General features: G+C 35.5%; 1 protein-coding gene across 29 annotated transcripts in view; it reads right to left on the bottom strand.

Annotated features, from left to right (window-relative positions):
- Positions 1 to 23,171, bottom strand: part of HMBOX1 (homeobox containing 1) — a 176,497-nt gene that overhangs the window by 113,627 nt on the left and 39,699 nt on the right. The window lies entirely within an intron of this gene.

The raw sequence follows: 23,171 nt of genomic DNA, 5'->3' as shown, positions 1-23,171 counted from the left end.
TCAAAATTTTAAAGACATATATATAAATACTCATGTAGCTTTTCCTACATCTCCGGCAACAGGAAAATTTAATGGGAGCATTTTGCTGATAAAGATATTTTTTTTTAATAAATTCTAAACAGTTTCTTATAACTTATAAATTCAGCCACTTGTCTGGCTGAATCAAAACAGACTAAATTTCTTCTTTTCTCTTCGACAAGGCAGCTTTTAAAATTATCTATATAATTTTGCAAAGAGTCTCCATGCTAAATATTCCCAGTCCTGATTCCAGTTTGACATACTTTGTCATGATCCTGTCTTCTCTCAGAAAGTGGCTCCCCAAATTCAACACTTCTGCAAAATGCCTAATCAGAGCAGAATACAGGGAACTATTAGTTTTCCTGTCCTAGAGCTAAAATTACATTACTTTCTCCCACTATCAATTTTGTGTGTACTAAATTTGCAGACAAAAGTTTTTTGCACATTCATTCAAGAAGCAGTGATTAAACATCTATGATGTTAACTGAACCAGGCTTCTTTTCATCCCAGACTTCCCTTCCCTAAACTCAGCTTTTTTAAAAAAGCAAAGGAGTTTCACTTTTGCTTTCTTTATCCTCTAAGCAAATATTAATCTTCGGCATATTATATATTTATATTGTCTATTATCTGTGTCACAACTGTCTATTATCTGTATCTGCTCCTAAAGTAGTATCTGGAACATAACAGGCACTACAGTATTTGTTGAACTAATTCATGAATAGAAGAGGTGGAACATTTCTATTTTTTTGGCTTCTAGAAAGGAGTCTCTAACTATTATGCTTCATTATTGGATGATCTTAAAGCTTTATCAATAAACACAATTAATCATAGGAGCCACATGACTGCCACATGCCCTCTAGAATTTACTACAGTGGTTTAATAAAGAAGTTACAGGTTTTTGTTTTTGTATTTTTAAGATTTTATGTATTTATTCATGAGAGACACAGAGTCAGGGAGAGAGGCAGAGACACAGGCAGAGGGAGAAGCAGGCTCCATGCAGGGAGCCCAACATGGGACTGGATCCCGGGTCTCCAGGATCATGCCCTGGGCTGAAGGCGGTGCTAAACCACTGAGCCACCCAGACTGCCTGAGTTACAGGTTTTGATTATTTTAAAATACATAGTGGTTTTTGATGTTACCTTCAAAATATTCCCATTCTAAAATAATGATGTAACCTGAAAATAAAAATATGCATTCTTTTATTATTAATAGAAGGTCACCAGTAAACTCTATCAAACTATGCTGTGAAATGTTAGGGAATACTTATCCTTAGGTCAGAGGCTGAGCCAACATCTCTGTTTCTATATGTGGCCTTGTCTCCTGACCACCTTTATACCAGTGTAGGTTTAGATACCATTTTCTTGTGGCTTTTATATCTGAAAGAGTTGTAGTTTCAGATTTTAAAAATCTTAAGTTCAAAATACATGAAGTGGCTGTTTATATCATACTATTTTCCATTCCCTACCATAAACATCTAAGGGTACTTGACTCTGTTACAGTTAAGTTACACAATGACCCTACTTCATCCTCATTGAATTGCAGTATAAATACATTGTAGCAGGCAGCACTTTTTTTCCACATCAGTTTAGGACAGTTGTTCCAAACTGTGCTGTGCATCAGAATTAAACACACAGAATCTCTAGTCAACTCTGGATTTACTGAATCCAAATAATAGGACACAGCAGTACATGAACACTTTTTTTTTCTTAAGATTTCATTTGATTGATTGATTGAGAGGCGGTGGGGAGAAAGAGGCAGAGAGAGAAATAAACAGAAACTAAAGCAAACTCTATGTTAAGCATGGAGCCTGACACAGAGAAGCTTGAGATCATGACTTGAACTGAAACCAGGAGTCAGATGTTTAACAGACTGAGCCACTCAGGCACCCCTGCATGAATACTTTTTAAACTGCTGAGGTAATAAATAAACTTAAAAAGTTATTCATAACTGAAGGCAAATTTGATAGAATTCTACTTCACTACAAACAGGAAAATTTAATTTGAAGGTAGAGTCTATCACCATTATAAGTAATTTTTAAAGCCTGTGTTACTATCATTCAAAAATAGAACTATCCCATGGATTAAAACATACAAAAAAAAAAAATTCCTATTGACATACATCTAGGATATTTTGATGTTAAAATATAACAATTTACTCACAGAACCAATCCACATGCCTTGATTCATGGCTAAACACTCATGACTTTGAAGCCTGTATTTTCTTTTGCAGGCGAGTATATAATGTACTGATAAACAACTTCCAAAGCAAAAGCTTGTGGTTCTGCATTTCTGGAAGGGCCAATATTTTCTTCCTTTTTTTTTTTTTTTTTTTTTTTTTTTGCATTTCCCCTACCCTAGCAGTTTTCCAATGTTTAATAAATGAAATAATTATAGAATTGGAGTAAGAGATTTCATTAAGCTATAGGAAGGGAAATCATAAAATCTTAGATTAAGCTAGAATAGATGTTAACAGTGTTTTGCAATCCTCTGTTTATAGATGAATAAAAAATCTGATATTAGGAGTCAGAAACCCTGACTCCCAGGTTAGTGCTCATACTAGTTTACCAATAAATGCAAGCAAAAATTCCAAGTTAGTCATCGAGAAACATAGGGTCTGCTTAAATGCATGTCATTTAAGGTTTTGTTGAGTTCAGAATTGTTATAAATATGCAAACAGAAACTGCCCATAGTTGGCCCTAGGCAAGTATTTCTTGGAAAGGAATTAGTAAAATTTAACATACTTTGAGAAATAACATCATAAGAAAAACTATACTATGAGATAATGTATCCACATTCCCTAGAGGCACTCATTTTTAAGCTTCAATCCTGCAGTACCTTGTAGTCACGCATTTATGTTTTCAACAAATATTTACTGAGCATCTATCACATGTGAGAAATTACACTAGGAAATACAGCAATGAACAAAAAAAATTCCCTGTCCACATAAATCTTACATTCTCATAGTGAAAGACAGGCAAATTAAAAAAAAAAAAGGGGGTCAAACATATAGTAAGGTCAGAAAAGACAAAGCTGAGAAAGCATTTAGGGACTGTGGGTAGTGGGGTTACAACTTTAAACAGGGTGCTCAGAAAAGCCTCAGTGATAAAATTAAATCAGAGTAAAGACTTGAATGACATTAGGAAGCAAGTCATGTAGATAAAGGGGAAAAAGCATTCAAAATCAAGACCTCGAAGTAGAAACTGTCTATCATGTTCAAAATATACCACTGAGGACAGTGTGGCTAGAGTTGCATGAACAACAGAACATGAAATCAGAGAAGTGGGACCTACTAGGAAGGCCAGATCAAAGAGGAACCTATGGCTCAAAATTTCTATTAAAAATACAAAATATTATCCTGGCTAGATAGAAATTAAATCAATAGCTTTACTAGGGATGACCCAATTTAATAGGAAATAGCATTGGCAATGGTAGAATTTCTGATAATATCAACAACAGGTTAACAGAAATGTTATTTTGGGGCATTCCCAGCATCTATTAAATTGACATTAGAGAGCATCATCAACTACTCTTATGACAAGCTTTGAAGCATCCTCTTGTCAATTTACTAGGAGGTGAGTGCTAAAAGGAGGATACAAAGGCAGAGGATGAAGGATTTCATATGCTCTCCATTGTAAGAGAAGCAGAGAAGTATTTTTACCTTCACATCTCAGGATATGCTAATATATAATTCAAAATAAGGAGGTAGCCAATCAGATTATGCTTTACAATTGAAGCTAAATCAGACAAATACCAGGGAGCCAGTTTATACTTTATCCCAATACTTATAACACTATAAGCATCCCAAGGACACTGCACTTTCTCTTATTCCCTGCATTCCCCACAGTCTACTACAGTTATTTTAGAGCTTCACATTTTGTATTGCCTGACTGAACAGACATAAAAAGCATCTCAAGTTATGAGAAAAGGCTCTCTACCTGAGTTAGGGAGCCCACAGCTTTCTCATGTTCGTCTTTAAAATTCTGGGGGTGCAGATACCATCACATTTTCTCTTTCTTTTGTTCCTTTCTGTTCCCCATGACCTGGCCATTCCCAGCAATATTACAAATTCTACTCCAGAATCATAATGGCTTATCTCAGTTTTATTTGCTGTAACATAATCTCCATATATTTCAGCTCCCTTATTCTGAGTTATTTTCCTCAGGTATTTACTGACAAACCCATGAGTTCTCACACTATAATGACAACTATAAAGTATAATGTACCTTGCAAATATAAAGTATTAATATTTTAAATTATTTACTATATGCTACCAAATACAACTAGCTCTCAAAAAGCATTGTCTGTACTATGGATTTATATCTAAGTATAAGTGGCAAGACTTGTTCAACCTTTGGAATAATTTCCAGACTCAAATCACTTTTAAATTCTTTCATATTATGTCTAACCATCATTAAAAATGTGCTAAATCCGTATCCCATGCTCTTTACTACTTCTTTTATATGAGTTATGTATAAATAAAAGGAAAGATTTAAAAATACCTATGAAGCACATTCATATTAAAGACAATCTCTACAAAGGGCAGAGAATGATTCAGTCTTAAAATTCTGATTTATACTTTATGCCATATCCCCAAATACTAAGCGTTAATAACCTCAACATATATTTGATAGGTTGTCATTTTAAATTGTAATTTATAGCTTGAAAAATCGACTCTTTATACAGTGAACTAAAACAATACAAGTATATGCTAAACCAATGGTTTAATTATCCCCCTTAGCAGGTTCTTTTTTTTTTTTTTTTTTTAAGATTTTATTTATTTATTTAACAGGGAGAGTAAAAGTCCGCAAGCAGGGGGAGCGGCAGAGGGAAAGGTAGAAGCAGGCTTCCTGCTGAGCAGGTAGCCCCAGGTGGGGCTCGATTCCAGAACCCTGGTTTCACAACTCGAGCCAAAGGCAGACATTCAACCACTGAGTCACCCAGGTGTCCCCCCTCCCCCTTAGCAGGTTCTTTTATCTATGACCTTCTCTATCTTACTCAAAACTTCTTCTGTTATATTAGTGCCATGGTTTCCAACTGTCCTCCCTACCTCCATTTTTTTTCTTAACAAAATAATCTTTCTAAAGATTTGTTATAAAGATTTCTAAATCTTTTTAATCTTCATCATTAACAAAATAATCTTTCTAAAATTCAAAACTGGGAGTAAAATGGAATAATACAAAGAATAAGAGACTTGGAGCAAGGGGGTTTCATGTTTGAAATCTCAGGTTCTACCACTTGTTAGCAGTTTGATCTTGTACAACGTCTTAATCTGACTAAGCGTTTCCTCCTCTGTGAATTGTGAACAGTGATATCTACCTCAAGGGGTCACTATGAGGACTAAAATCAAATAATGTAAAGAAGGGTCCTAAAGTAGGCACCCTGAAATGTTAGTTCCCTTGCTCCTTTGAAGGTATGAACAATCAATCTTTCAAAAAGGTTACTGTAACCTAAAGGAAAACTAATTTAAGGAGACTATCAGAAAAACAATGTAATGGCTTGTATTGAAAATACTTGTGTCTAAGAAGGGGAGTTTATTTGGAAAACTAAATTATGAGAAAATAGTTTCATGAGTATGCAGAAATCGAGAGCTAAACAACTCTCAGCCAAGAACCGCTTGGACAAGGCTTGCTTTCCCCCAGTAACTGCAAGAACTCATTGTCCCAAGTTTATCTTTTTCCCCCCCAATTCAATTCTTTATAATGCCTCTAAACTAACCTTTTAATTACTCTAATTATGAATAAATGACTTTGACCATTTGAGAAAAAGCATAAATGGCAGCAGTTTCCAACCATCTGAAAGGAATTACTTTTTACCTCCTGAAAACTGTGCAATCACCTTTGATGGATTGGGATGGGGGCAACGGAAGTCTCTGAGAAGAGGGAGGGAAGAGGTAATACTGGCAAACTGTATAACCCTCTCTAGTAGGAAACTCTGAAACATGGAATAAAAAAAAAAAAAAAACCATGAAGGTAAGAGTTTTCGATCCAATGGGAATCATAATCCAGTATTTGGAGACTTTGGCTCAAAGTATTAATTACTCTTCCAATACCTCATAAAACAAAACACATTCAGTGACTTCAAATGGAAAAACCTTTCTTGCTAAGTTTTATTTTAATACTTATTAACACCTATGATCGTATTCTCCCAGTCCCTTCAAATAATGACCAAAATCTAGAAAGAATTCTGGTACAGATCATGGAGAGAAGGTAATGAATAGCAGTATTTTCTGATCTTGCCTGCTAAAGTTCTAACAGTCTACACCTCTAAAATAGAAAATGCTTATTGGAATCATAGGATATGGTGACTAAATAAATAGAAATGAGGTATTAGAACTTCATGATTCTGTATATTGCCATCAAGGGTAAGGAAATTACAAATAAAGATTTAATACAAACAATGATATGCAGAATTGAATATTTATCTATGGAACATCTACAGGCAGTATCTAGTTGATAGCAGACGATGAAGAACCAGAATGTGTGGGAGTTAGAGCTAGAGAAATAGACCCAAAAGCCACCTCTATGTACAACAGCAGAGGACATAAATTGGAGGCTTAGCAAGTTGGATCAATCCCATGGAAGTGTCTTGTTTGGTCTACATGGAATTTTAAAGTTAGGAGACTGAATATAAATATGAAGGTTTCTGTTTTTAAAGAAAAAAATTGCAGCATCTGTTCACCACTGAGTCACCACTGAGCTTGTAATACCTTGTGTGCCAAAAACTGGCTAAAGTTGAATGGCAGTGCCCTCCTTTAAATAAGGCATTCATCCTCCAGTTCATCACAGTCCCTATCATCTCTAGACACTAAGTATCAGCTGCCATTTATCACTGAGCTTATACTGAGGTTTGTTCCAGGGTAGAGAAATAATTCTTTATACGTTTATCTCTATGAAAAGTATGAAAACAAAAACTAAATCTATTTTTTTCCTTATTCCACTTATTTATGTTTCTTGAGCACTGCCTAAGCAATCACCAAATAAAATGAGGTGGTAATACTGCTCATTTATTAAAAGAAGGAACCTAGCATATAAGCTAGAAATCAAAAACAAACTCTAAAAATTTAGTAACTGAAAATGTAGCAGGTTCCAAATTATATAACTTTCAACCTAGCAACTCCAGTTTTGGGGATTTACTCCAAATTATATAACTTTCAACCTCCAACTCACAGTTTTGGGGATTTACTCCACAGATTTACATGGGCAAAATAACTTATGTTAAATGTTATTCCTTGTAGCATTATTTGTAATACAGAAAGATTAGAAGCAATCTAAAAGTACACCATTAGGGAACAAGACAAATAAGTTATGATATAACCATATAATGCAGCCACAAAAAAATAAGGAAATTCTTGATGTACTAATACAAAACAGTCTTCAAGCAAAGAGAACAAAGACAAGGAAAGTATATACGTTATTTCCAAAGGAGAAGGGGAAGACTATATATATTAACTATACAGATTTGTTTATACATGCATAAAGCATTACTGGAAGGATACAGAAGAAACTGGTAATACTGATTCCTCCAGGGTGGGGAACTTGATACCCATAGGATGGAGGTGCTAGGAGTCTTTTCACTGGATATACTTTGGTATCTTTTGAATTTTGTAGCAATAGGTACTTATTCAAAAACCAGTTTTTAAAGATGTAACAGGTTAACTGATTACAAGAATTAAGATTAATAATTAAGAATTCAGCAACTACTACGGATGATGCAAATTTCAGAAGGAATCTAAAGGCAGTTGAGAGGATGAGCAGTAGAAGGGTGAGATGAAATAAGCACAATGGAAGAAATGGCATGGTGTCTTTTTCTATCTGGCACTCTGAACTGGTTTTGAGCCCAGAAATAAAAGGATAGATGGAAAAGATAAGAAACCTTTTCAAGAGAGGCTGAAACTGTGTGCATAAACTCTGCTGCTTTGGGATTTGGGAACAAAGTGTGGCGTCGAGATGGGAGGTAGCGTGAACTCTCTAATTCAACCTTGCACCTCTTGGGTACTCTGAAGACTGGCAACTCTGAAAGCACTAAAGACAGAAATTCCTGGCTACTGTCCCTCACAGAACACCCAGCAGCAACAGCAGTGAGAAGGTACCACAGTGGGGTGGCTTGAGGAGGATGGACTTCCTAAAGCAGAGTGTAAGAAAAGAATATTCACTTCATGTTTTTGAACACGTTACACTCTACTCAAAGATTCCCAGAAATACCTAACGGAACTCTGAAAAGGGCTGGAAGGTTTGTGTGAGCAGAAGGGAACTAAAAGTTATATTTTATGTCTGTATAGGTGATGAAGCCTAGAAATAATTATGCTACAAAAATATAAAAGTATTATGTACAGGATGAAAGAACAGAAAACAATACCCTTGCAAGAGAGCCAAAGGGAAGTCTTACTGGCTTTTTTTTTTTTTTTTTTTTTTTAACCTAGGCTATTGCTCACTGAACAGGAAGTAGAAGAGAAAAAACACGAGGATGGCTGGAAAGAGGTTACTCAAGGCTCTGCTGGGAACCAACACACTTAGTTATGCAGTACCTACTTTCCAAAGTGAAATCTTTCAACTGCTTTAAAATGTTTCTTTTCTAAGCCATTGAAAGCAATGAGATCATGTTCTTGATTAAGTGCCAGGTTTTTTTTCCCCTGCAACCCAAATTGTTGAAGTTAAAAAGAAGAAAAATTGGGAGGAATGAAAAAGGGTGAAGGTAGGAAGAACTGGGAACAGAAAACAGAGGGGGGCAACATAAATATATTTTAATAGGCTAGCAGAAGAAAATTATGGAATGACCAAACAGTTTGTTTTAAAAGTTGAGGGTATCTTGCCCAGTTCCAAAAATACAACAAAGTATCCATTCAATTTGTTTAACTGTTTTCCTATTCCATTTTATCCAGTTAAAATAACATATACAATCTCTTTATGCCTCACAGCAGGTAGTATTAAGTAATTATAAACAAAGAGATAAGCATTTTGCAAAAGATGAGGTCTGTATTAATACCATACGGCTTGCTGGACCATAAAAAGGAATCTGAAGGCTAGTCTTAGGCAATTTAGGCTCATATGCTTTACACAAGCGGAAATAAATGATATTCACTACTTTAAACAATGAATAGTGAGAGCTATAATTTGTAAAATAAGCAAGAAATCAAAAGTACAAGAAGTAGAGATTGAACTCTATTCCTATGATTTAAAGAATCAATAACAGTGACACAGCCCATGTATTATATTCTGTATCCATGACAGTTGTCTTCCACTTATACATTGTTTCATATAATTTTATATTTGAGTACCATTTTATACTTTCATAGTATCTTCACATTTCTCATTTAATGTTCACACTCCATAGGTAGAACTGGTTTTATTCAGTTTTAGATACCAAGACAGAAAGGTTAAGAGAGAAGTTACAAGTCAGTTGTAAGCCAGGGACAAAATGTAAGGGTCCAGAGCTTCTGGTCCAATGTTTGTCAAAGTGATGTTTGTGGACTATACAACTATGTACACTATTTACCTAGTTAAGACTATGTTTCAGGAACTATAGGCAATAGGTATATATGGAGGCAACAGCAATGTAACAGGGAACAAAAACATAAAAACATACATAATTTCAGCTCTCATGGAGCTTCCAGTTTAGTGAAAGTCATTATTGAAAGTCATTTGTTTACAAACAAATGGCAAAGCTTCACTTGTGATGAGTGCTGTGCTAGAATGTTCTGAGGTATACGATGTGGGACAGTTGACCTAGGAAAAAGGATTCACTAGGAATTGGTAATAGGCTAGGATTCTTTTAGGACAGAAAGGATTCTCTTAGGAATTAATGATAAAGCTCAGATCTGAAGGATAGGTACCACACAAACAAAGAGAGAAAAGAAACATTGATTCTAGACTAAGGCAACATCAGGCGCAAAAGACCTACTGTTGAGGGCGGGGAGGTATGTAAAACACAAGAGACCATGTAAAACAGAAGTACACTGTGTTTGAAGTAGAAGGCCTGACCTCCTAAATTCCAAGGAGACCAAGATTCCCCATGTGATCTTAGACACATTTAAGGTTGGAGTGACTCTGCCTAATTTAGTTTATAATATCAGATGTTTTACTCAAGAACAGTGGGTAGATCGAAAAGAATAAAAATATAAGGCAACTGCTACGTCCATTAAAAGGTTGCCAAATCATCTGAATTCTAAGGGGTGAAATCACTTTTAATTTAGGGCACAAAGAGAGAATTTATGGAGGTGGTAACATGTGCCCTAGGTTTTAAGAGGTGGACTGAATTTCCTTAGAGGAATAGGAGGCTAGTACAGATAAAGAAATGAAGAGACTGAAAAGATGCCCCTTGCTGCTTCATAGGAGTGTGAATGTTTTATTTTTAATGTAGCCTTTTCTAAGTGGCACTTTAGACATATCATCCCCATAATATCTTAAAGTTGCAGAGGTCTTGTGCAGCGTACAAAGCTTTGTTTAATTTTATACCCACAACAGATTCTATTAGGTTCAAGGACAAACATTAATTCTCCCAAATTTGCAGATAAAGAAAGCCAGCTAAATGAGGTTGAACTTGTGCAAGGTCATATTTCAACACCACTTTTTCCTTTTAACATTATAGATTCTTAATCATCAAGATGTGAAACAGATTTCAATGTCTGTTACCTGAAATACAGAAAACTGACTTGGCCTGGGATACTAAGACACATAAGAACGCTACCATGTTATGATAATTGGAGGCAAACGCCAGTTATTTTTTTTTTAATTAAATGGAGGTAATGATGGATATGTGGTCTTCTTAGACAGTGAGAGAGAAAGAGAAAATAAAGAGAGACTGAGATTCAAATGCAGCATCCCTTATAAGCCCTAACAACGGAGATATAAAAAAGCAACTGTGGGTAAGAGGGTATGTGGGGGGGGGGGGGGGGGGGCGGGGGGGGTAGGGCAAAACAAAACAAAGCACAATAACAAGGGACAAAAATGAACAGATAAGGGAAATCTTAAGCAGCACTTCTAATGTTTTAAAATGATTTTTCAGTTTCTTTCCAGAAGTTGCCTTCACGAAAACTCTTGATGATCATACTTTGAAAATCAATGCTATTCTTAGCCATCAAACACACTTATTCTTCTTTTCCTTTTCTAACATATGAGGATTCTAAATGATGCAAATATAAAGTCCTACTTTTACTAATAAATATTAAGCCTCTATTTTGTGTGTAAAATATTAATGGAAGATACAAAAACAAAGTCTCCAATCTCAAAGGTTTATTTTGGCAACATCAGGAGGTCTAATCACAAGACTGTAGTCAAGAAAATCTGCTGGACTTTATTCTTACAAACAGAAAGAACTTTCCTTTTCTATAGATTAGAAAATTTCAAAGCTGTGAGTAAGAAGATCCATATCCCAGAAAGACTGATTCAAGGAACGGGGGTGCCTTTTGCTTATGAATCTATCTGGGCTGTAACAATTACTTTATAAAATGACAACATTGTACATATAAAATACTTTTCCTTAGTAAAGGTAGAATAAAGTTGGAAAGAGCAGAAGTGGAGTAACAGTTAACTGCTAATAAGAAAAAGGCAATTTCAGTGAGTACAGATAATAAACCATAGTAACATATTTCCACAATCCAAAGGCCTTATAAGGATCTCTCTAAAGAAATACTAATACCCACTTTAAATCCTCCAGAACCAGTTTATAAGTCTTTTTCCACCTCACCTTTACCATCCTCATTACCAATCTTACATCCTTCATCTTATCCATCTTTCTCACCCTGTCCCAGTAAAGCTGGGTGACTGAAAAGATAATTAACCAACAACTGAAAAAAGGAAGACACAAAGAATACCACGTTTTTTCCCTTTTGTTCTCTTCAGTTCTAACGTCCTATATCCTACCTACCTAATATAAAATATATATTGACTTTAAAAGTAGAATGATGATGTTTTCTAGTTTTCTTGCCCTCAAATCCCTTAATTTGGTTTTCTTGAAAGTGGCCTTGGTTGTTGTTTTTTTTTAACCCTGGCATTCAGTGTCCTTGATAAACAAAGGTTCTGAACCTCTGTAATACAGAAAGTTTACATATATAATGGATGATTCATGGGTGAGTCTCCACAATCTAACTTTTAGATATTAAAAAACTCATTTTTTCTGCGTCAAAGACAAGTGGATTTGTGAAGCAACAGAATTCATCTCACCTGACATGAAACCTATTCTCTTTTTAGCTCAAAGTACCTCGTATGTTCTCAGGAACCACTTAACTATCTTTCATTTCTTACAGTGGATTATTACATGTATAGCTGAATCTCACTACACTAAAAAAGTACATTAATGACCAATTGCTTCTATTATTATTACATTTTAAATATATAACACATAGTACACATTTATATTTATTCATATAATAATAAATGACATGATTATTATTATCTCTACCTCTTTAGAGAATGTTTTTTCAATTGCTCATAAAAGTAATGCTGGTAAAAAGTAAATGCTGGCTTGGTATAAAACTCTAAGCATTCACAAAAGTAGTGTGAACAAGTTGTCCCTTAAGAGAAAATGAAAAAAACAAAAAAACAAAAAAAACTACAACCACTTTTGATTTCCATGGTCAACAAGGATCAGAAAGATAACTCACTCCAGTGAGTTAATGGATGTTTATACAGCTATTAAAGTATTTAAAATTTTAGGGGTACCCAGATGGCTTAGTCAGTGGAACATACGACTCTTGTTCTCAAGGTTGTGGGTTCAAGCCTCACATTGGGTGTAAAGATTACTTAAAAATAAAAAAAATATTTTAAAAAAGTACTTAAAAATGTTAGACTCTCCTTAAGAGATAATTATAGTTGGTTATGTGAAAAAGAGAGGTCCTTTCCTACTATTTTTCAAGGTTCATTAGTGTCTGATAACAAATACTGATGACAATGATACATTAAAAATAGCAACTGCATTCTAATATTTTTACATCTATTTTTTATTTGACCACCATTATAATCCTATAAAATAGGCATTACTATTACAATTTACAAAAAGAAAAAATGAACCAAAGCTCAGAGACTGTAAAAAACCACTAAGTTTCATAAACTCTATCTTTGATAAGTACCAGAATTAGGATTATGTATGAGAAGTTCCTGAGTCTAAGCCTCAGCACTCTTTCTTCTACACTATACTGGAGTGATAGATTGCATAATAAGGCTAATAATTACACCTATCTCAGGATGCATGTTTGTAATGTGACCTTGTAGCTTCTTACATGTCTTTCAAAGAAATTAAGTTTTTCATTTTCACGAAATGAAATTTATCAATATTCATTCTCTTATTCATTCTTTTTGGGTCTTCTCTAAGAAACATTGCCTTTTCAAAGTCACAGTCTTTTCTATAAGTTTTATTTTTTATTTTTATTTTTTTAAAAGATTTTATCTATTCATTCATGAGAGACAGAGACAGGCAGAGGGAGAAGCAGGCTCCATGCAGGGAGCCCAATGTGGGATTTAATCCTGAGTCTCCAGGATCAGGACCTGGGCCGAAGGCAGTGCTAAACCACTGAGCCACCCAGGCTGCCCTCTATAAGTTTTATAATAAGTTTTAGTGGTTAGGTTTACAATTATAATTCATTCAAGTTAATTTCTAGATGCACTATGACAGAAGGATCAAAGTACTCCTAGTCCCTAAGTCCCCTCCAGCACCATATGCTCAGTGAATTGCCTTAGCACCTTTGTCAAAACTCAATTGACCATAAATGTGTACATTTTTCTAGACTCTGTTCAACTCATCTGTCCTTATGCTAACTCTATTATAACTACAACTCTATTATGATAAATCTTAAAATCAAGATGTTAATCCTTCCAATTTTTTTTAATGTGCCATTAGAAGTCTTCTGAATTTCCATATAAATTATAGACAGCTTATTGAGTTCTACCAAAAAGCCTCCTAGGGTTTTGACTGACATTGTGTTGAAACTATAGATCAATTTTGGGAGGAATGAAATTTATAAATTATTGAGTTTTCTGATCCATGAACATGGTACACATCTCCACTTATTTAGGTTTTCTTCTTTATATCAGCAGTATTTTGAGACTTTCAGCACCAGGTCTTGTACACATTATTTATTCTTTATTTTATTTTTTATTATTTATTCTTAAGTATTTCATTCATTTTTTTGATGTTATTATAAATGACACTGTTATTGAACTTCTGCTTTCCAGTTGTTCTTTTTTTTTTTTTTTTTTTTCCAGTTGTTCATTGCCAGGACCAGATAAGGGTTTACAAAACTAAAAATGATTTCCATATATTGACCATATATCCTGCAATTTTGCTAGACTGATTTAATAGTTCTAAAGACTTTTAAAAATAGAATTCTTAGGATTTTCTATAAACACAAGCAGGTTGTCTATGAATAAGATAGTTTTGTTCTTTTTATTTTTCCAGTTTATAGGTCTTTTATTTATTTTCTTACCTTACTACAATAGTCAGGAACTCCAGTACACTGATGAATAGAAGTGGTAAGGGCAGAAATTCCTGCTGTGTTCCCAATCATAAAAGAAAAGCATGTGATCTTTCACCATTAAGTATGATGTTAGTTTTAGGCTTTTGGTAGATACCCTTTAGCAGTTTAAGGAAGATCCTTTTTGTTCCTAGTTTGCTGAATTTTGGTTTTTTGCTTTTAAATAATAAATGGTGTTTTTTCTGCATCTTCTGCATCTTTCTGCAACTTCTGCAAGAAATGGTTATAGTTTTTCTACTTCAGGCCGTTAATATGGTGAATCACATTGATTTTAGAATGTTAAATCAACCTTACATATTTTGACATTACATTAGTCATACTATATTAACTTTTTATTATATTGCTAGATTCCATTAGTCATAATATATTAACTTTTTATTATATTGCTGGATTTCATTTATTATTTTATTTATCCCTTCCTAATATTCTAATAAGAATTTCTGCATATGTTCCTGAAGGATACTGGTTTAGAGATTTTTTTCTGTCAAGTATTTGTCTTGGTATCATGTGATACAGCCATCATAAAATGAGTTGAGAAGAGTTCCTTTTCTGTTCCATTTTCTGAAATTTTATGTGGAATTGGCATTATTTCTTCTTTACATGTTTGAGAGAATTCACTGTGAAGCCTTGGAATATTCTATGCGGGAAAGTTTTTAACCACAAATCTAATTTATGTAATAGATATAAGGGTTTTCAGGTTAATCTATTTCTTTAATGAGCTTTGATAGTTTGTGCCCATCAACGAATTTGACCATTTATCTAAGTTGTCAAAATTGCTGGCATACATTGGTTCATAATATTCTATTATTCTTTTAATGTTTTTAGGATCTATAGTGATATCCTTTTTGTTGTTATTCCAGATATTGGTTGTTTGTGTCTTTTCTTTATTTCTTGATCTGTCTAGAGGTTTGTCACTTTTATGGATCTTTGCAAAGAACCAGCTATTGGTTTCATTGATTTCCTTGCTTACTTTATATTTCATTGATTATTATTCTTGACTATTTCTTTCCCTTGGCTTACTCTGGGAGACAAATTTGTTCATCTTTATCTGATTTCTGAAGCTAGAAACTTAGATTGCTGATTTGGTACTCTACTTAGTTCACAAGAGTCCAACTCAAAAGTTTCTGCACCACAGGAACTGAATTTTGAGAGGCTTAATCACATCTGCACCTGATGCCGATGGACTTGGAAAGCATGACTATGGTCAGATAAGACTTTTTGGAACTTGGGAGAGAGAATAAGTGTATTTTGTATGTGGGCGAAATATAAAATACAGTGGCCAGAAAGTAGACTGTGGTAGATTATTTTCATAGATATTCATAATAATTACTCCTTTGCTGTGTGACTTTGCACCTCTTTTCATGAGAGAGAGGACTAGAATCTGACTGCACTTAGACTTGCTTTTACTAACAGAATGTGATGGAAGAGAGGTTATACAACTTCTAAGACCAAACAGCCTGTGATAAATTCTGTTTTTCACTTTCTTGGAGAGTTGTCCTAAAACTACCATGTAAAGGTGGTCTAGTTTACTGGAAGTTGAGAGACCACACAGAAGAAAACCAAGGCATGTCAGCTGACCGTCAGACATGTAGGTAATGCCATCTTGGACCTTCAGCCTAGCCAAACCCCCATCTAAATAGAGCTCCAGGAGTAAGCCTGAGCTAAGCCAAAGAGAAGCAGTCCTGACAGTTCTCAAAATCATGAGAAATAATAAATCTTTGTTGTTTAATCACTAAGTTTTGAAGTGGCTGGTTAATCTGTAGCTAACTGAAACTAATGAGTACTTGATAGAAAAACAGATGAAAAGAAATTTTTCTTTAAGGAGTTGATTAGGGAAAAAACCTAAGGGAGATTTAAATCAACTGAGATACTGTCAAACATACTCACTAAAAACCACAAAAGTAAAAAAATAAAAATAAAGAAGGAGTATGAGGTGGAAGAACTTAAATAGGGCTTCCCATAATTTATACACTTGCTTTACCTCGTCTATCAATGCATGCTATCTCTGCTCTCTTTAGAAAATAGGCCTTACCTTTTAAAAATAAAATTCAAATCATGTTAAGCTCCTAGTTAAAGCTCTGCAGTGGCCTCCCAATGTACAGAGAATAAAATTTAAATTCTTTTACCATGCTATACACTGTCTTACAAAATTTGGCCTCTGCCCTTCACTCTCCACACTCTAGGCACAGTTGCCTAGAGTTCCTTTTCCCTGCTCTGCCATTCCAATTGAGAAAAAAAGCTTACATGTTTTGTTAAGCTATAGATAGGCCATGTGTAGGTACACCCACCTACAAAATATCAACCAGAGATCTGCAAGAGGGAAAAAGAGAGACCCATTGACTAGGCAGCTAACAGTATTTACACAAAGATCCAATCACAGGGACACCTGGGTAGCTCAGCGGTTTAGTGCCTGCCTACGGCCCAGGGCATGATCCTGGAGTCCCAGGATCAAGTCCCACATTGGGCTCCCTGCATGGAACCTGCTTCTGCCTCTGCCTGTGTCTCTGCCTCTCTCTGTGTCTCTCATGAATAAATAAATAAAATCTTAAAAAAAAAAAAAGGTCCAATCACAAATACTGGTATTTCAAAAAGTCTTTCTTGAGTACTCAAGTCTTCTGTGACATTACATGTATGACTTACATAATTAGCTAGCATTTTAAATTATTCTTCTGATATAAGATTATCTTTATTAAAATTTATACTAAAAGAATATATCAAAGTAGGTTTATTTAATATGTGTGAAGACACCAGTTGAACAATATTAAAATAAGACTACACAGGAGCACCTGGGTGGCTCAGTGGTTGAGGGTCTGCCTTTGCCTCAGGTTGTGATCCTGGGGTCCTGGGATAGAGCCCTGCATCAGGCTCCCCAAAGGGAGCCTGCTTCTCGCTCTGCTTATGTCTCTGCCTCTCTCTGTGTCTCTCATGAATAAATAAAAATAAAATCTTTAAAAAAATACTGCATATATACATATAAGAGAGTTTCAAATTTGGTATGTAGCTACATAGATGTGTGCAAATATAATAATAAGCTACAAGGATACTCAGAATGAAATATTGGAAATTCACATGTCTAACAACAGATGATTATTATATATGTTCTAACATAGTTATAGAACTCAATAATATATACTCATAAGGAAAAATTTTCGAAATCTTATGACACAGAAAACGTTCATGTACAATATTAAGTGAAAAGGAGACCAAATTGAATGTAGCACATTTCTTTCTAGATCATTTGCACTAAGCTATATCAAGTAACAGTCACTCAAACATTTCAAAAAATATTTTAAAGTACTAACTTGTCTTGATGTAGAAGAGGCACCTGCAAATCAAGGTCAGATAAAGATGGACACACTGTTACTGTTTGTCCATTAATAAACATCACAATATAGAAGAGTCAGAGGGCTATTGTAACTTTCTAGTTTGGTTCTTGACTGCTACTTCCTACATTTCAGGGCTCTCAACTCTAACTGGCACTATGAATCCCAAATGCTTTGGAATATTGAACAAGAAAAAATGAGTAATAAATAAAAGATAAAAACCAGATTAACTATGGGTCAAAGTGCTAAATTTTCAAAGTAAAAAAGTTAATTCTGTTACATTTACAAACTGTTGCTATAATGTTTAATGGCTTTTAGGAAATGAATCTACCCATCTGTGCGTGGGTATACATTCTGTAAATTTGAAAAGTCTTTACAAAGATATGTAAACTCATTCTATCACATGAAAACAACATTGCTGATATGTTTATTTTTTAAAAATAACTCCTTAAATTCTGAATGTCTAATAATATCCAATTTTGGGGGTTTTTCTTTGTTCATTTCTTAAATTCCACATGAGTGAAATCATTTGGTATTTGTCTTAAACCGATTTATTTTATTTAGTATTATGCCTTTCAGTCCATCCATGTTGTTACAAATGGCAAGATTTCATTCCTTTTTACAGCTGAGTAAAATTCCTGTGTGTGTGTGTGTCCTGTGTATGTATGTGTATATGTATACCACCTCTTTTTTGGGTTGCCTCTATATCCTGGCTATTGTAAATAATACTGCAATAAACAAAAGCATTTGTATCTTTTTGAATTAGTGTTTTCATTTCATTTTCTTTGGGTAGATAACCAGTACCAGAATTACTGGATCACATGATAATTCTATTTTTAATTTTTTGAGGAAGCTTCATAACATTTTCCATAGTAGGTGCACCAGTTTGCATTCCTACCAACAGTGAACCAGTTTTTCTCTTTTTCTCCCCATCCTCACCAACACTTGTTTCATGTGTTTTTTAGTTTAGCCATTCTGACGGGTGTAAAATGATATCTTGTTGTGGTTTTAATTTGCATTTCTCTGATGATTAGTGATGTTGAGCATCTTTCATGTGTTGCTAGCCATCTGTATGTCTTCTTTAGAAAAATGTGTATTCAGAGGCACCTGGTTGGCTCAGCTGGTTAAGCATCTGTTAGGCTCAGGTCATGATCCCAGTATCCTGGGATCAAGCCCTACATCAGGCTCCCTGCTCAGTCTCCCTCTGCCACGGCCCCTGCTTATGCTCTCTCTCTCTCTCTCCCTCTCTCAAATAAATAAAATATTGTTTTTAAAAATCTCTATTCAAATCCTCTGCCCAATTTTTAATTGAATTGTTTCTCTTTTTTTGGTGTTAAGTTGAATAAATTCTTTTATATTTTGGATATTAACCCCTTACTGTATATACCATTTGCATATATCTTCTCCCACTCAATAGGCTGCCTTTTTCTTTTGTTGATGGTTTCCTGCACTGTGCAAAAGCTTTTTATTTTGGTGTAGCATCAATAATTTAAAAAACAAAAAGTTTCCTGGTACATTATTTATTTAAAAACCAGAGTCTAAACTACCAGTCACTGGGTCTCAAAAGCAAAGCAACCATTTCAACTTTTTTAGATCATCTTATTTAAAAAAAAAAAAATTTATTCATGAGAGAGAGAGAGAGAGGTAGAGACACAGGGAGAGGGAGAAGCAGGCTCCACGCAGGGACCGTCCCTCAAATGTGCCATTTTTAAAAATTTTTTTTTCTATTTATTTATGAGAGAGAGAGAGAGAGAGAGAGAGGCAGAGACACAGGCACAGGGAATAGCAGGCTCCATGCAGGGAGCCTGACGTGGGATTCGATCCCGGGTCTCCAGGATCGTGCCCTGGGCCAAAGGCAGGCGCCAAACCGCTGCGCCACCCAGGGATCCCAAACGTGCCATTTTTAATAGCAGAGTTGTTCAGTTTCTGCCTCTACATTGTTGTCACACTCAGTATATCTTCATGAGGATGGATCATCTCTTATTACAGAGTCCATCTGCCTTTCTTTGCAAAATACAGTTTAAAGATGTTCATGGTATTTTCAGTGGGCACAGGTGGAAATACTTTTAGAGTAAACAAAATCACTTAGGCTCCATGATCTAGGAAATGGAGTGGGTCCTCTTCTTTCCCAGTAGTATTGGAGAGCTCCCACAGAATTAACCCTAATTCCTGATGGTGGCTTTCTTTGGAGAAAGTGCCCTTTGATTATACCACCTACCTCTTAGGAAAGAAAGTTTTTTTTTTTTTTAATCACATGAATTTCCTGGAGATCCTGTGATTTGATCTCTCCCTAGGAGCTCTCATCTAAGATGATTTAAAAAGGGGGATCCCTGAGTGGCTCAGCAGTTTAGCGTCTGCCTTTGGCCCAGGGCGTGGTCCTGGAGTCCCGGAACTGAGTCCCACATCGGGCTCCCTTCATGGGGCCTGCTTCTCCCTCCGCCTATGTCTCTGCCTCTCTCTCTCCCTGTGTCTCTCATGAATAAATGGATAAAATCTTTTTTTAAAAAAATGGCACATTTGAAAAGTTTTACTCAGTAACTTTTATAATGTACACACTATGTACCATGTATGAAGACATTTCTAGGTGTGGGGAAATTTCATGCTGCAACCTGAAATAATTTTGGGGACCATTTAAGGGCTGTCTGAAATGTGACACCTTGGACTTATGAGCTCTGTGTTAAGTTCACAGGCAGCACAGCAGCTGTATTTCTTTTCTATATCTTATTATAGTACTAATCACATAGTGGAATTGAATATTACTTAATGGCCAAATAAATGCACGCATAAAACTTCACATAATTACACAGCTTTTGGTAGACATGTTAGCAGCTAGATGAAGAATGAAATCCAGGTTCACAGGCATTCAATAAATGAAATTTAGTACTCTGGACACAAAAATGTGATCATCACTTATATGCAAGTATGTAAAATTACTTAAGTGAAAAAAAGTAAAAAGAGAGATTATGAGTATCTATGCCAAACACAATTACCCAGAATTCCACTCTTAGTAAAACTCAATATTAAAGTTATCATTTCAAGCCTTTCATGTGACCTCATCTACAATTATTTACAATAACTTGTATTTAACTGGAATGACCAAAGGGGCACCTGGGTGGTTCAGCTAAGTGTCTGCCTTTGGCTCAAGTCATGATCTCAGGGTCTTGGGATCAAGCTCCACACTGGGCTCCCTGCTCAGCAGAGAGTCAGCTTCTCCCTCTGCTCCTCCTCTTGCTTGTGTGTGCTCTCTCTAATAAATAAATAAAATCTTAAAAAAAACCCAAAACACCTGGAATGACTAGGGATGGGTCCTTTCTAAATACTCTTGTTACATGAGAATTAATTTAATTTTTTTCAAGATTTTATTCTAGAGAAAGAGTACACAAGTATGCACGGTTGGGGAAAGGGGCAGAAGGAGAGACTCAAGCAGACTCCCCAGTGAGCCTGGAGCCCAATGCAGGGCCTGTGACAATGAAGTCATGACCTAAGCCAAAACCAAGAGCTAGACTCTTAATCTACTGAGCCACCCAGGTGCTTCATGTAAGTATTAATTTTAAAGCAACAATATTCCATAATAGTTAATTATTGACAATTCCACTAAAGTATATCAATACACAGTGGACCTTTGAACAACACAGAGATAGAGGCATCCCATCACATAGTTGAAAAACTGCATATAACTCTTTTTTTTAAAAGATTTTATTTATTTATTATTCATGAGAGACACAGGGAGAGAGACAGAGACATAGGCAAAGGGAAGAGAAGCAGGCTCCATGCAGGAAGCCCAATATGGGACTCGATCCTGGGACGCTGAGAGCTGAAGGCAGACGCCCAACCACTAAGCCACCCAGGCGTCCCATGCATATAACTTTTGACTCCCCAAAAGCTTATTAGTAATAGTCTTTTGTTGACTGAAGTCTTAGCAATAACAGATTTTTTTAAAGATTTTATTTACTTATTTATTTGAGAGAGAGAGAGCACACAAGCAGGGGGAGGGGGAGGAGCAGAGGGAGAGGGAGAAGCAGACTCCTCTTGAGCAGGGAGCTCAATGTGGGGCTCAATCCCAGGACCCTAAGCCACCCAGGCACCTCCATAAACAGTAGATTAACACACATTTTGAATGTCATATGTATTATATACTGTATTTTTATTATAAAGTAAGCTTGAGAAAAGAAAATGTTAAGAAAATCATAAAATACATTTCCAGTATATAAGTGGGCCCACACAATTCTAACCCATGTTGTTCAAGAGTCTACTGTACTGTTTCATTCAGTAAGAATACAGGCATACCCTGGAGATATTACAGGTCTGGGTCCAGACTGCTGTAATAAAGCAAATATCACAATAAAGCAAGTCAAATGAAATTTCTGGTTTCCCAGTGTATATAAAAGTTATGTTTAGACTATCTATTAAGTGTGCGATAGCCTATCTGAGAAAAAATGTATGTACCTCAATTTAAAAATACTCTATGGCTACGGCACCTGGGCGGCTCAGTAGGTTAGGCATCTGCCTTTGGCTCAGGTCATGATCCCAGAGTCCAGGTATCCAGCCTCGCATTAGGCTCTCTGCTCAGTGGGGAGTCTGCTTCTCCTTCTCCCACTGCCCTTCCCCCCCTCCTTCTTGTGTTCTCTCTCTCTCTCAATAAAATTTTAAAATATTCAATGGCTAAAAAAAATGCTAACCATTATCCGAACTTTCCGCAAGTCATCATCTTTTTGCTGGTGCTTGCCTCAAAGTTGATGGCTGCTGACAGATCAAGATGGTAGCTGCTGAAGGCTGGGATGGTTGTGGCAATTTCTTAAAATAAGACAACAATAAAGTCTGCCACAGTTATTAACTCTTCCTTTCACAATTGCTCTGTAGCATACGATATTGTTTGATAGCACAGTAGAACTTCTTTCAAAATTGGAGTCAATCCTCTCAAACCTTGCCACTGCTTTAACATCTAAATTTCTATAATATTCTAACTCATCGGTTGTCATTTCCACAGTCTTCACCAGTAGTCTCTTTCTTTTCTTTTTAAAGATTTTATTCATTTATTCATAAAAGAATATAAACAGAGAGAGTCAGAGATAGAGAGAGGGGAGGCCAATGTGGGACTCGATCCCAGGACCCTAGGATCACAACCTGAGCCTAAGGTAGTTGCTCAACCACTAAGCCACCAAGGCATCCTCACCAAGAGCAATTTCTATCTCAAGAAACTTTCTTTGCTTATCTGTAAGAAGCAATTTCATTGATACTTTATCACAAGATTGCAGCAGTTCAATCCCATCTTCAGGTTCCAGTCTAATTCTAGTTCTTCTGCTATTTCCACCATATCTGCAGTCACTTTCTCCACTGAAGTCTTGAACCCCTCAAAGTCACCCATGA

This window comes from Vulpes vulpes, chromosome 9 (assembly GCF_048418805.1).
Source record: "Vulpes vulpes isolate BD-2025 chromosome 9, VulVul3, whole genome shotgun sequence".
NCBI classification, from domain to species: domain Eukaryota; kingdom Metazoa; phylum Chordata; class Mammalia; order Carnivora; family Canidae; genus Vulpes; species Vulpes vulpes.
This window is presented reverse-complemented; position numbering and strand designations above follow the sequence as displayed.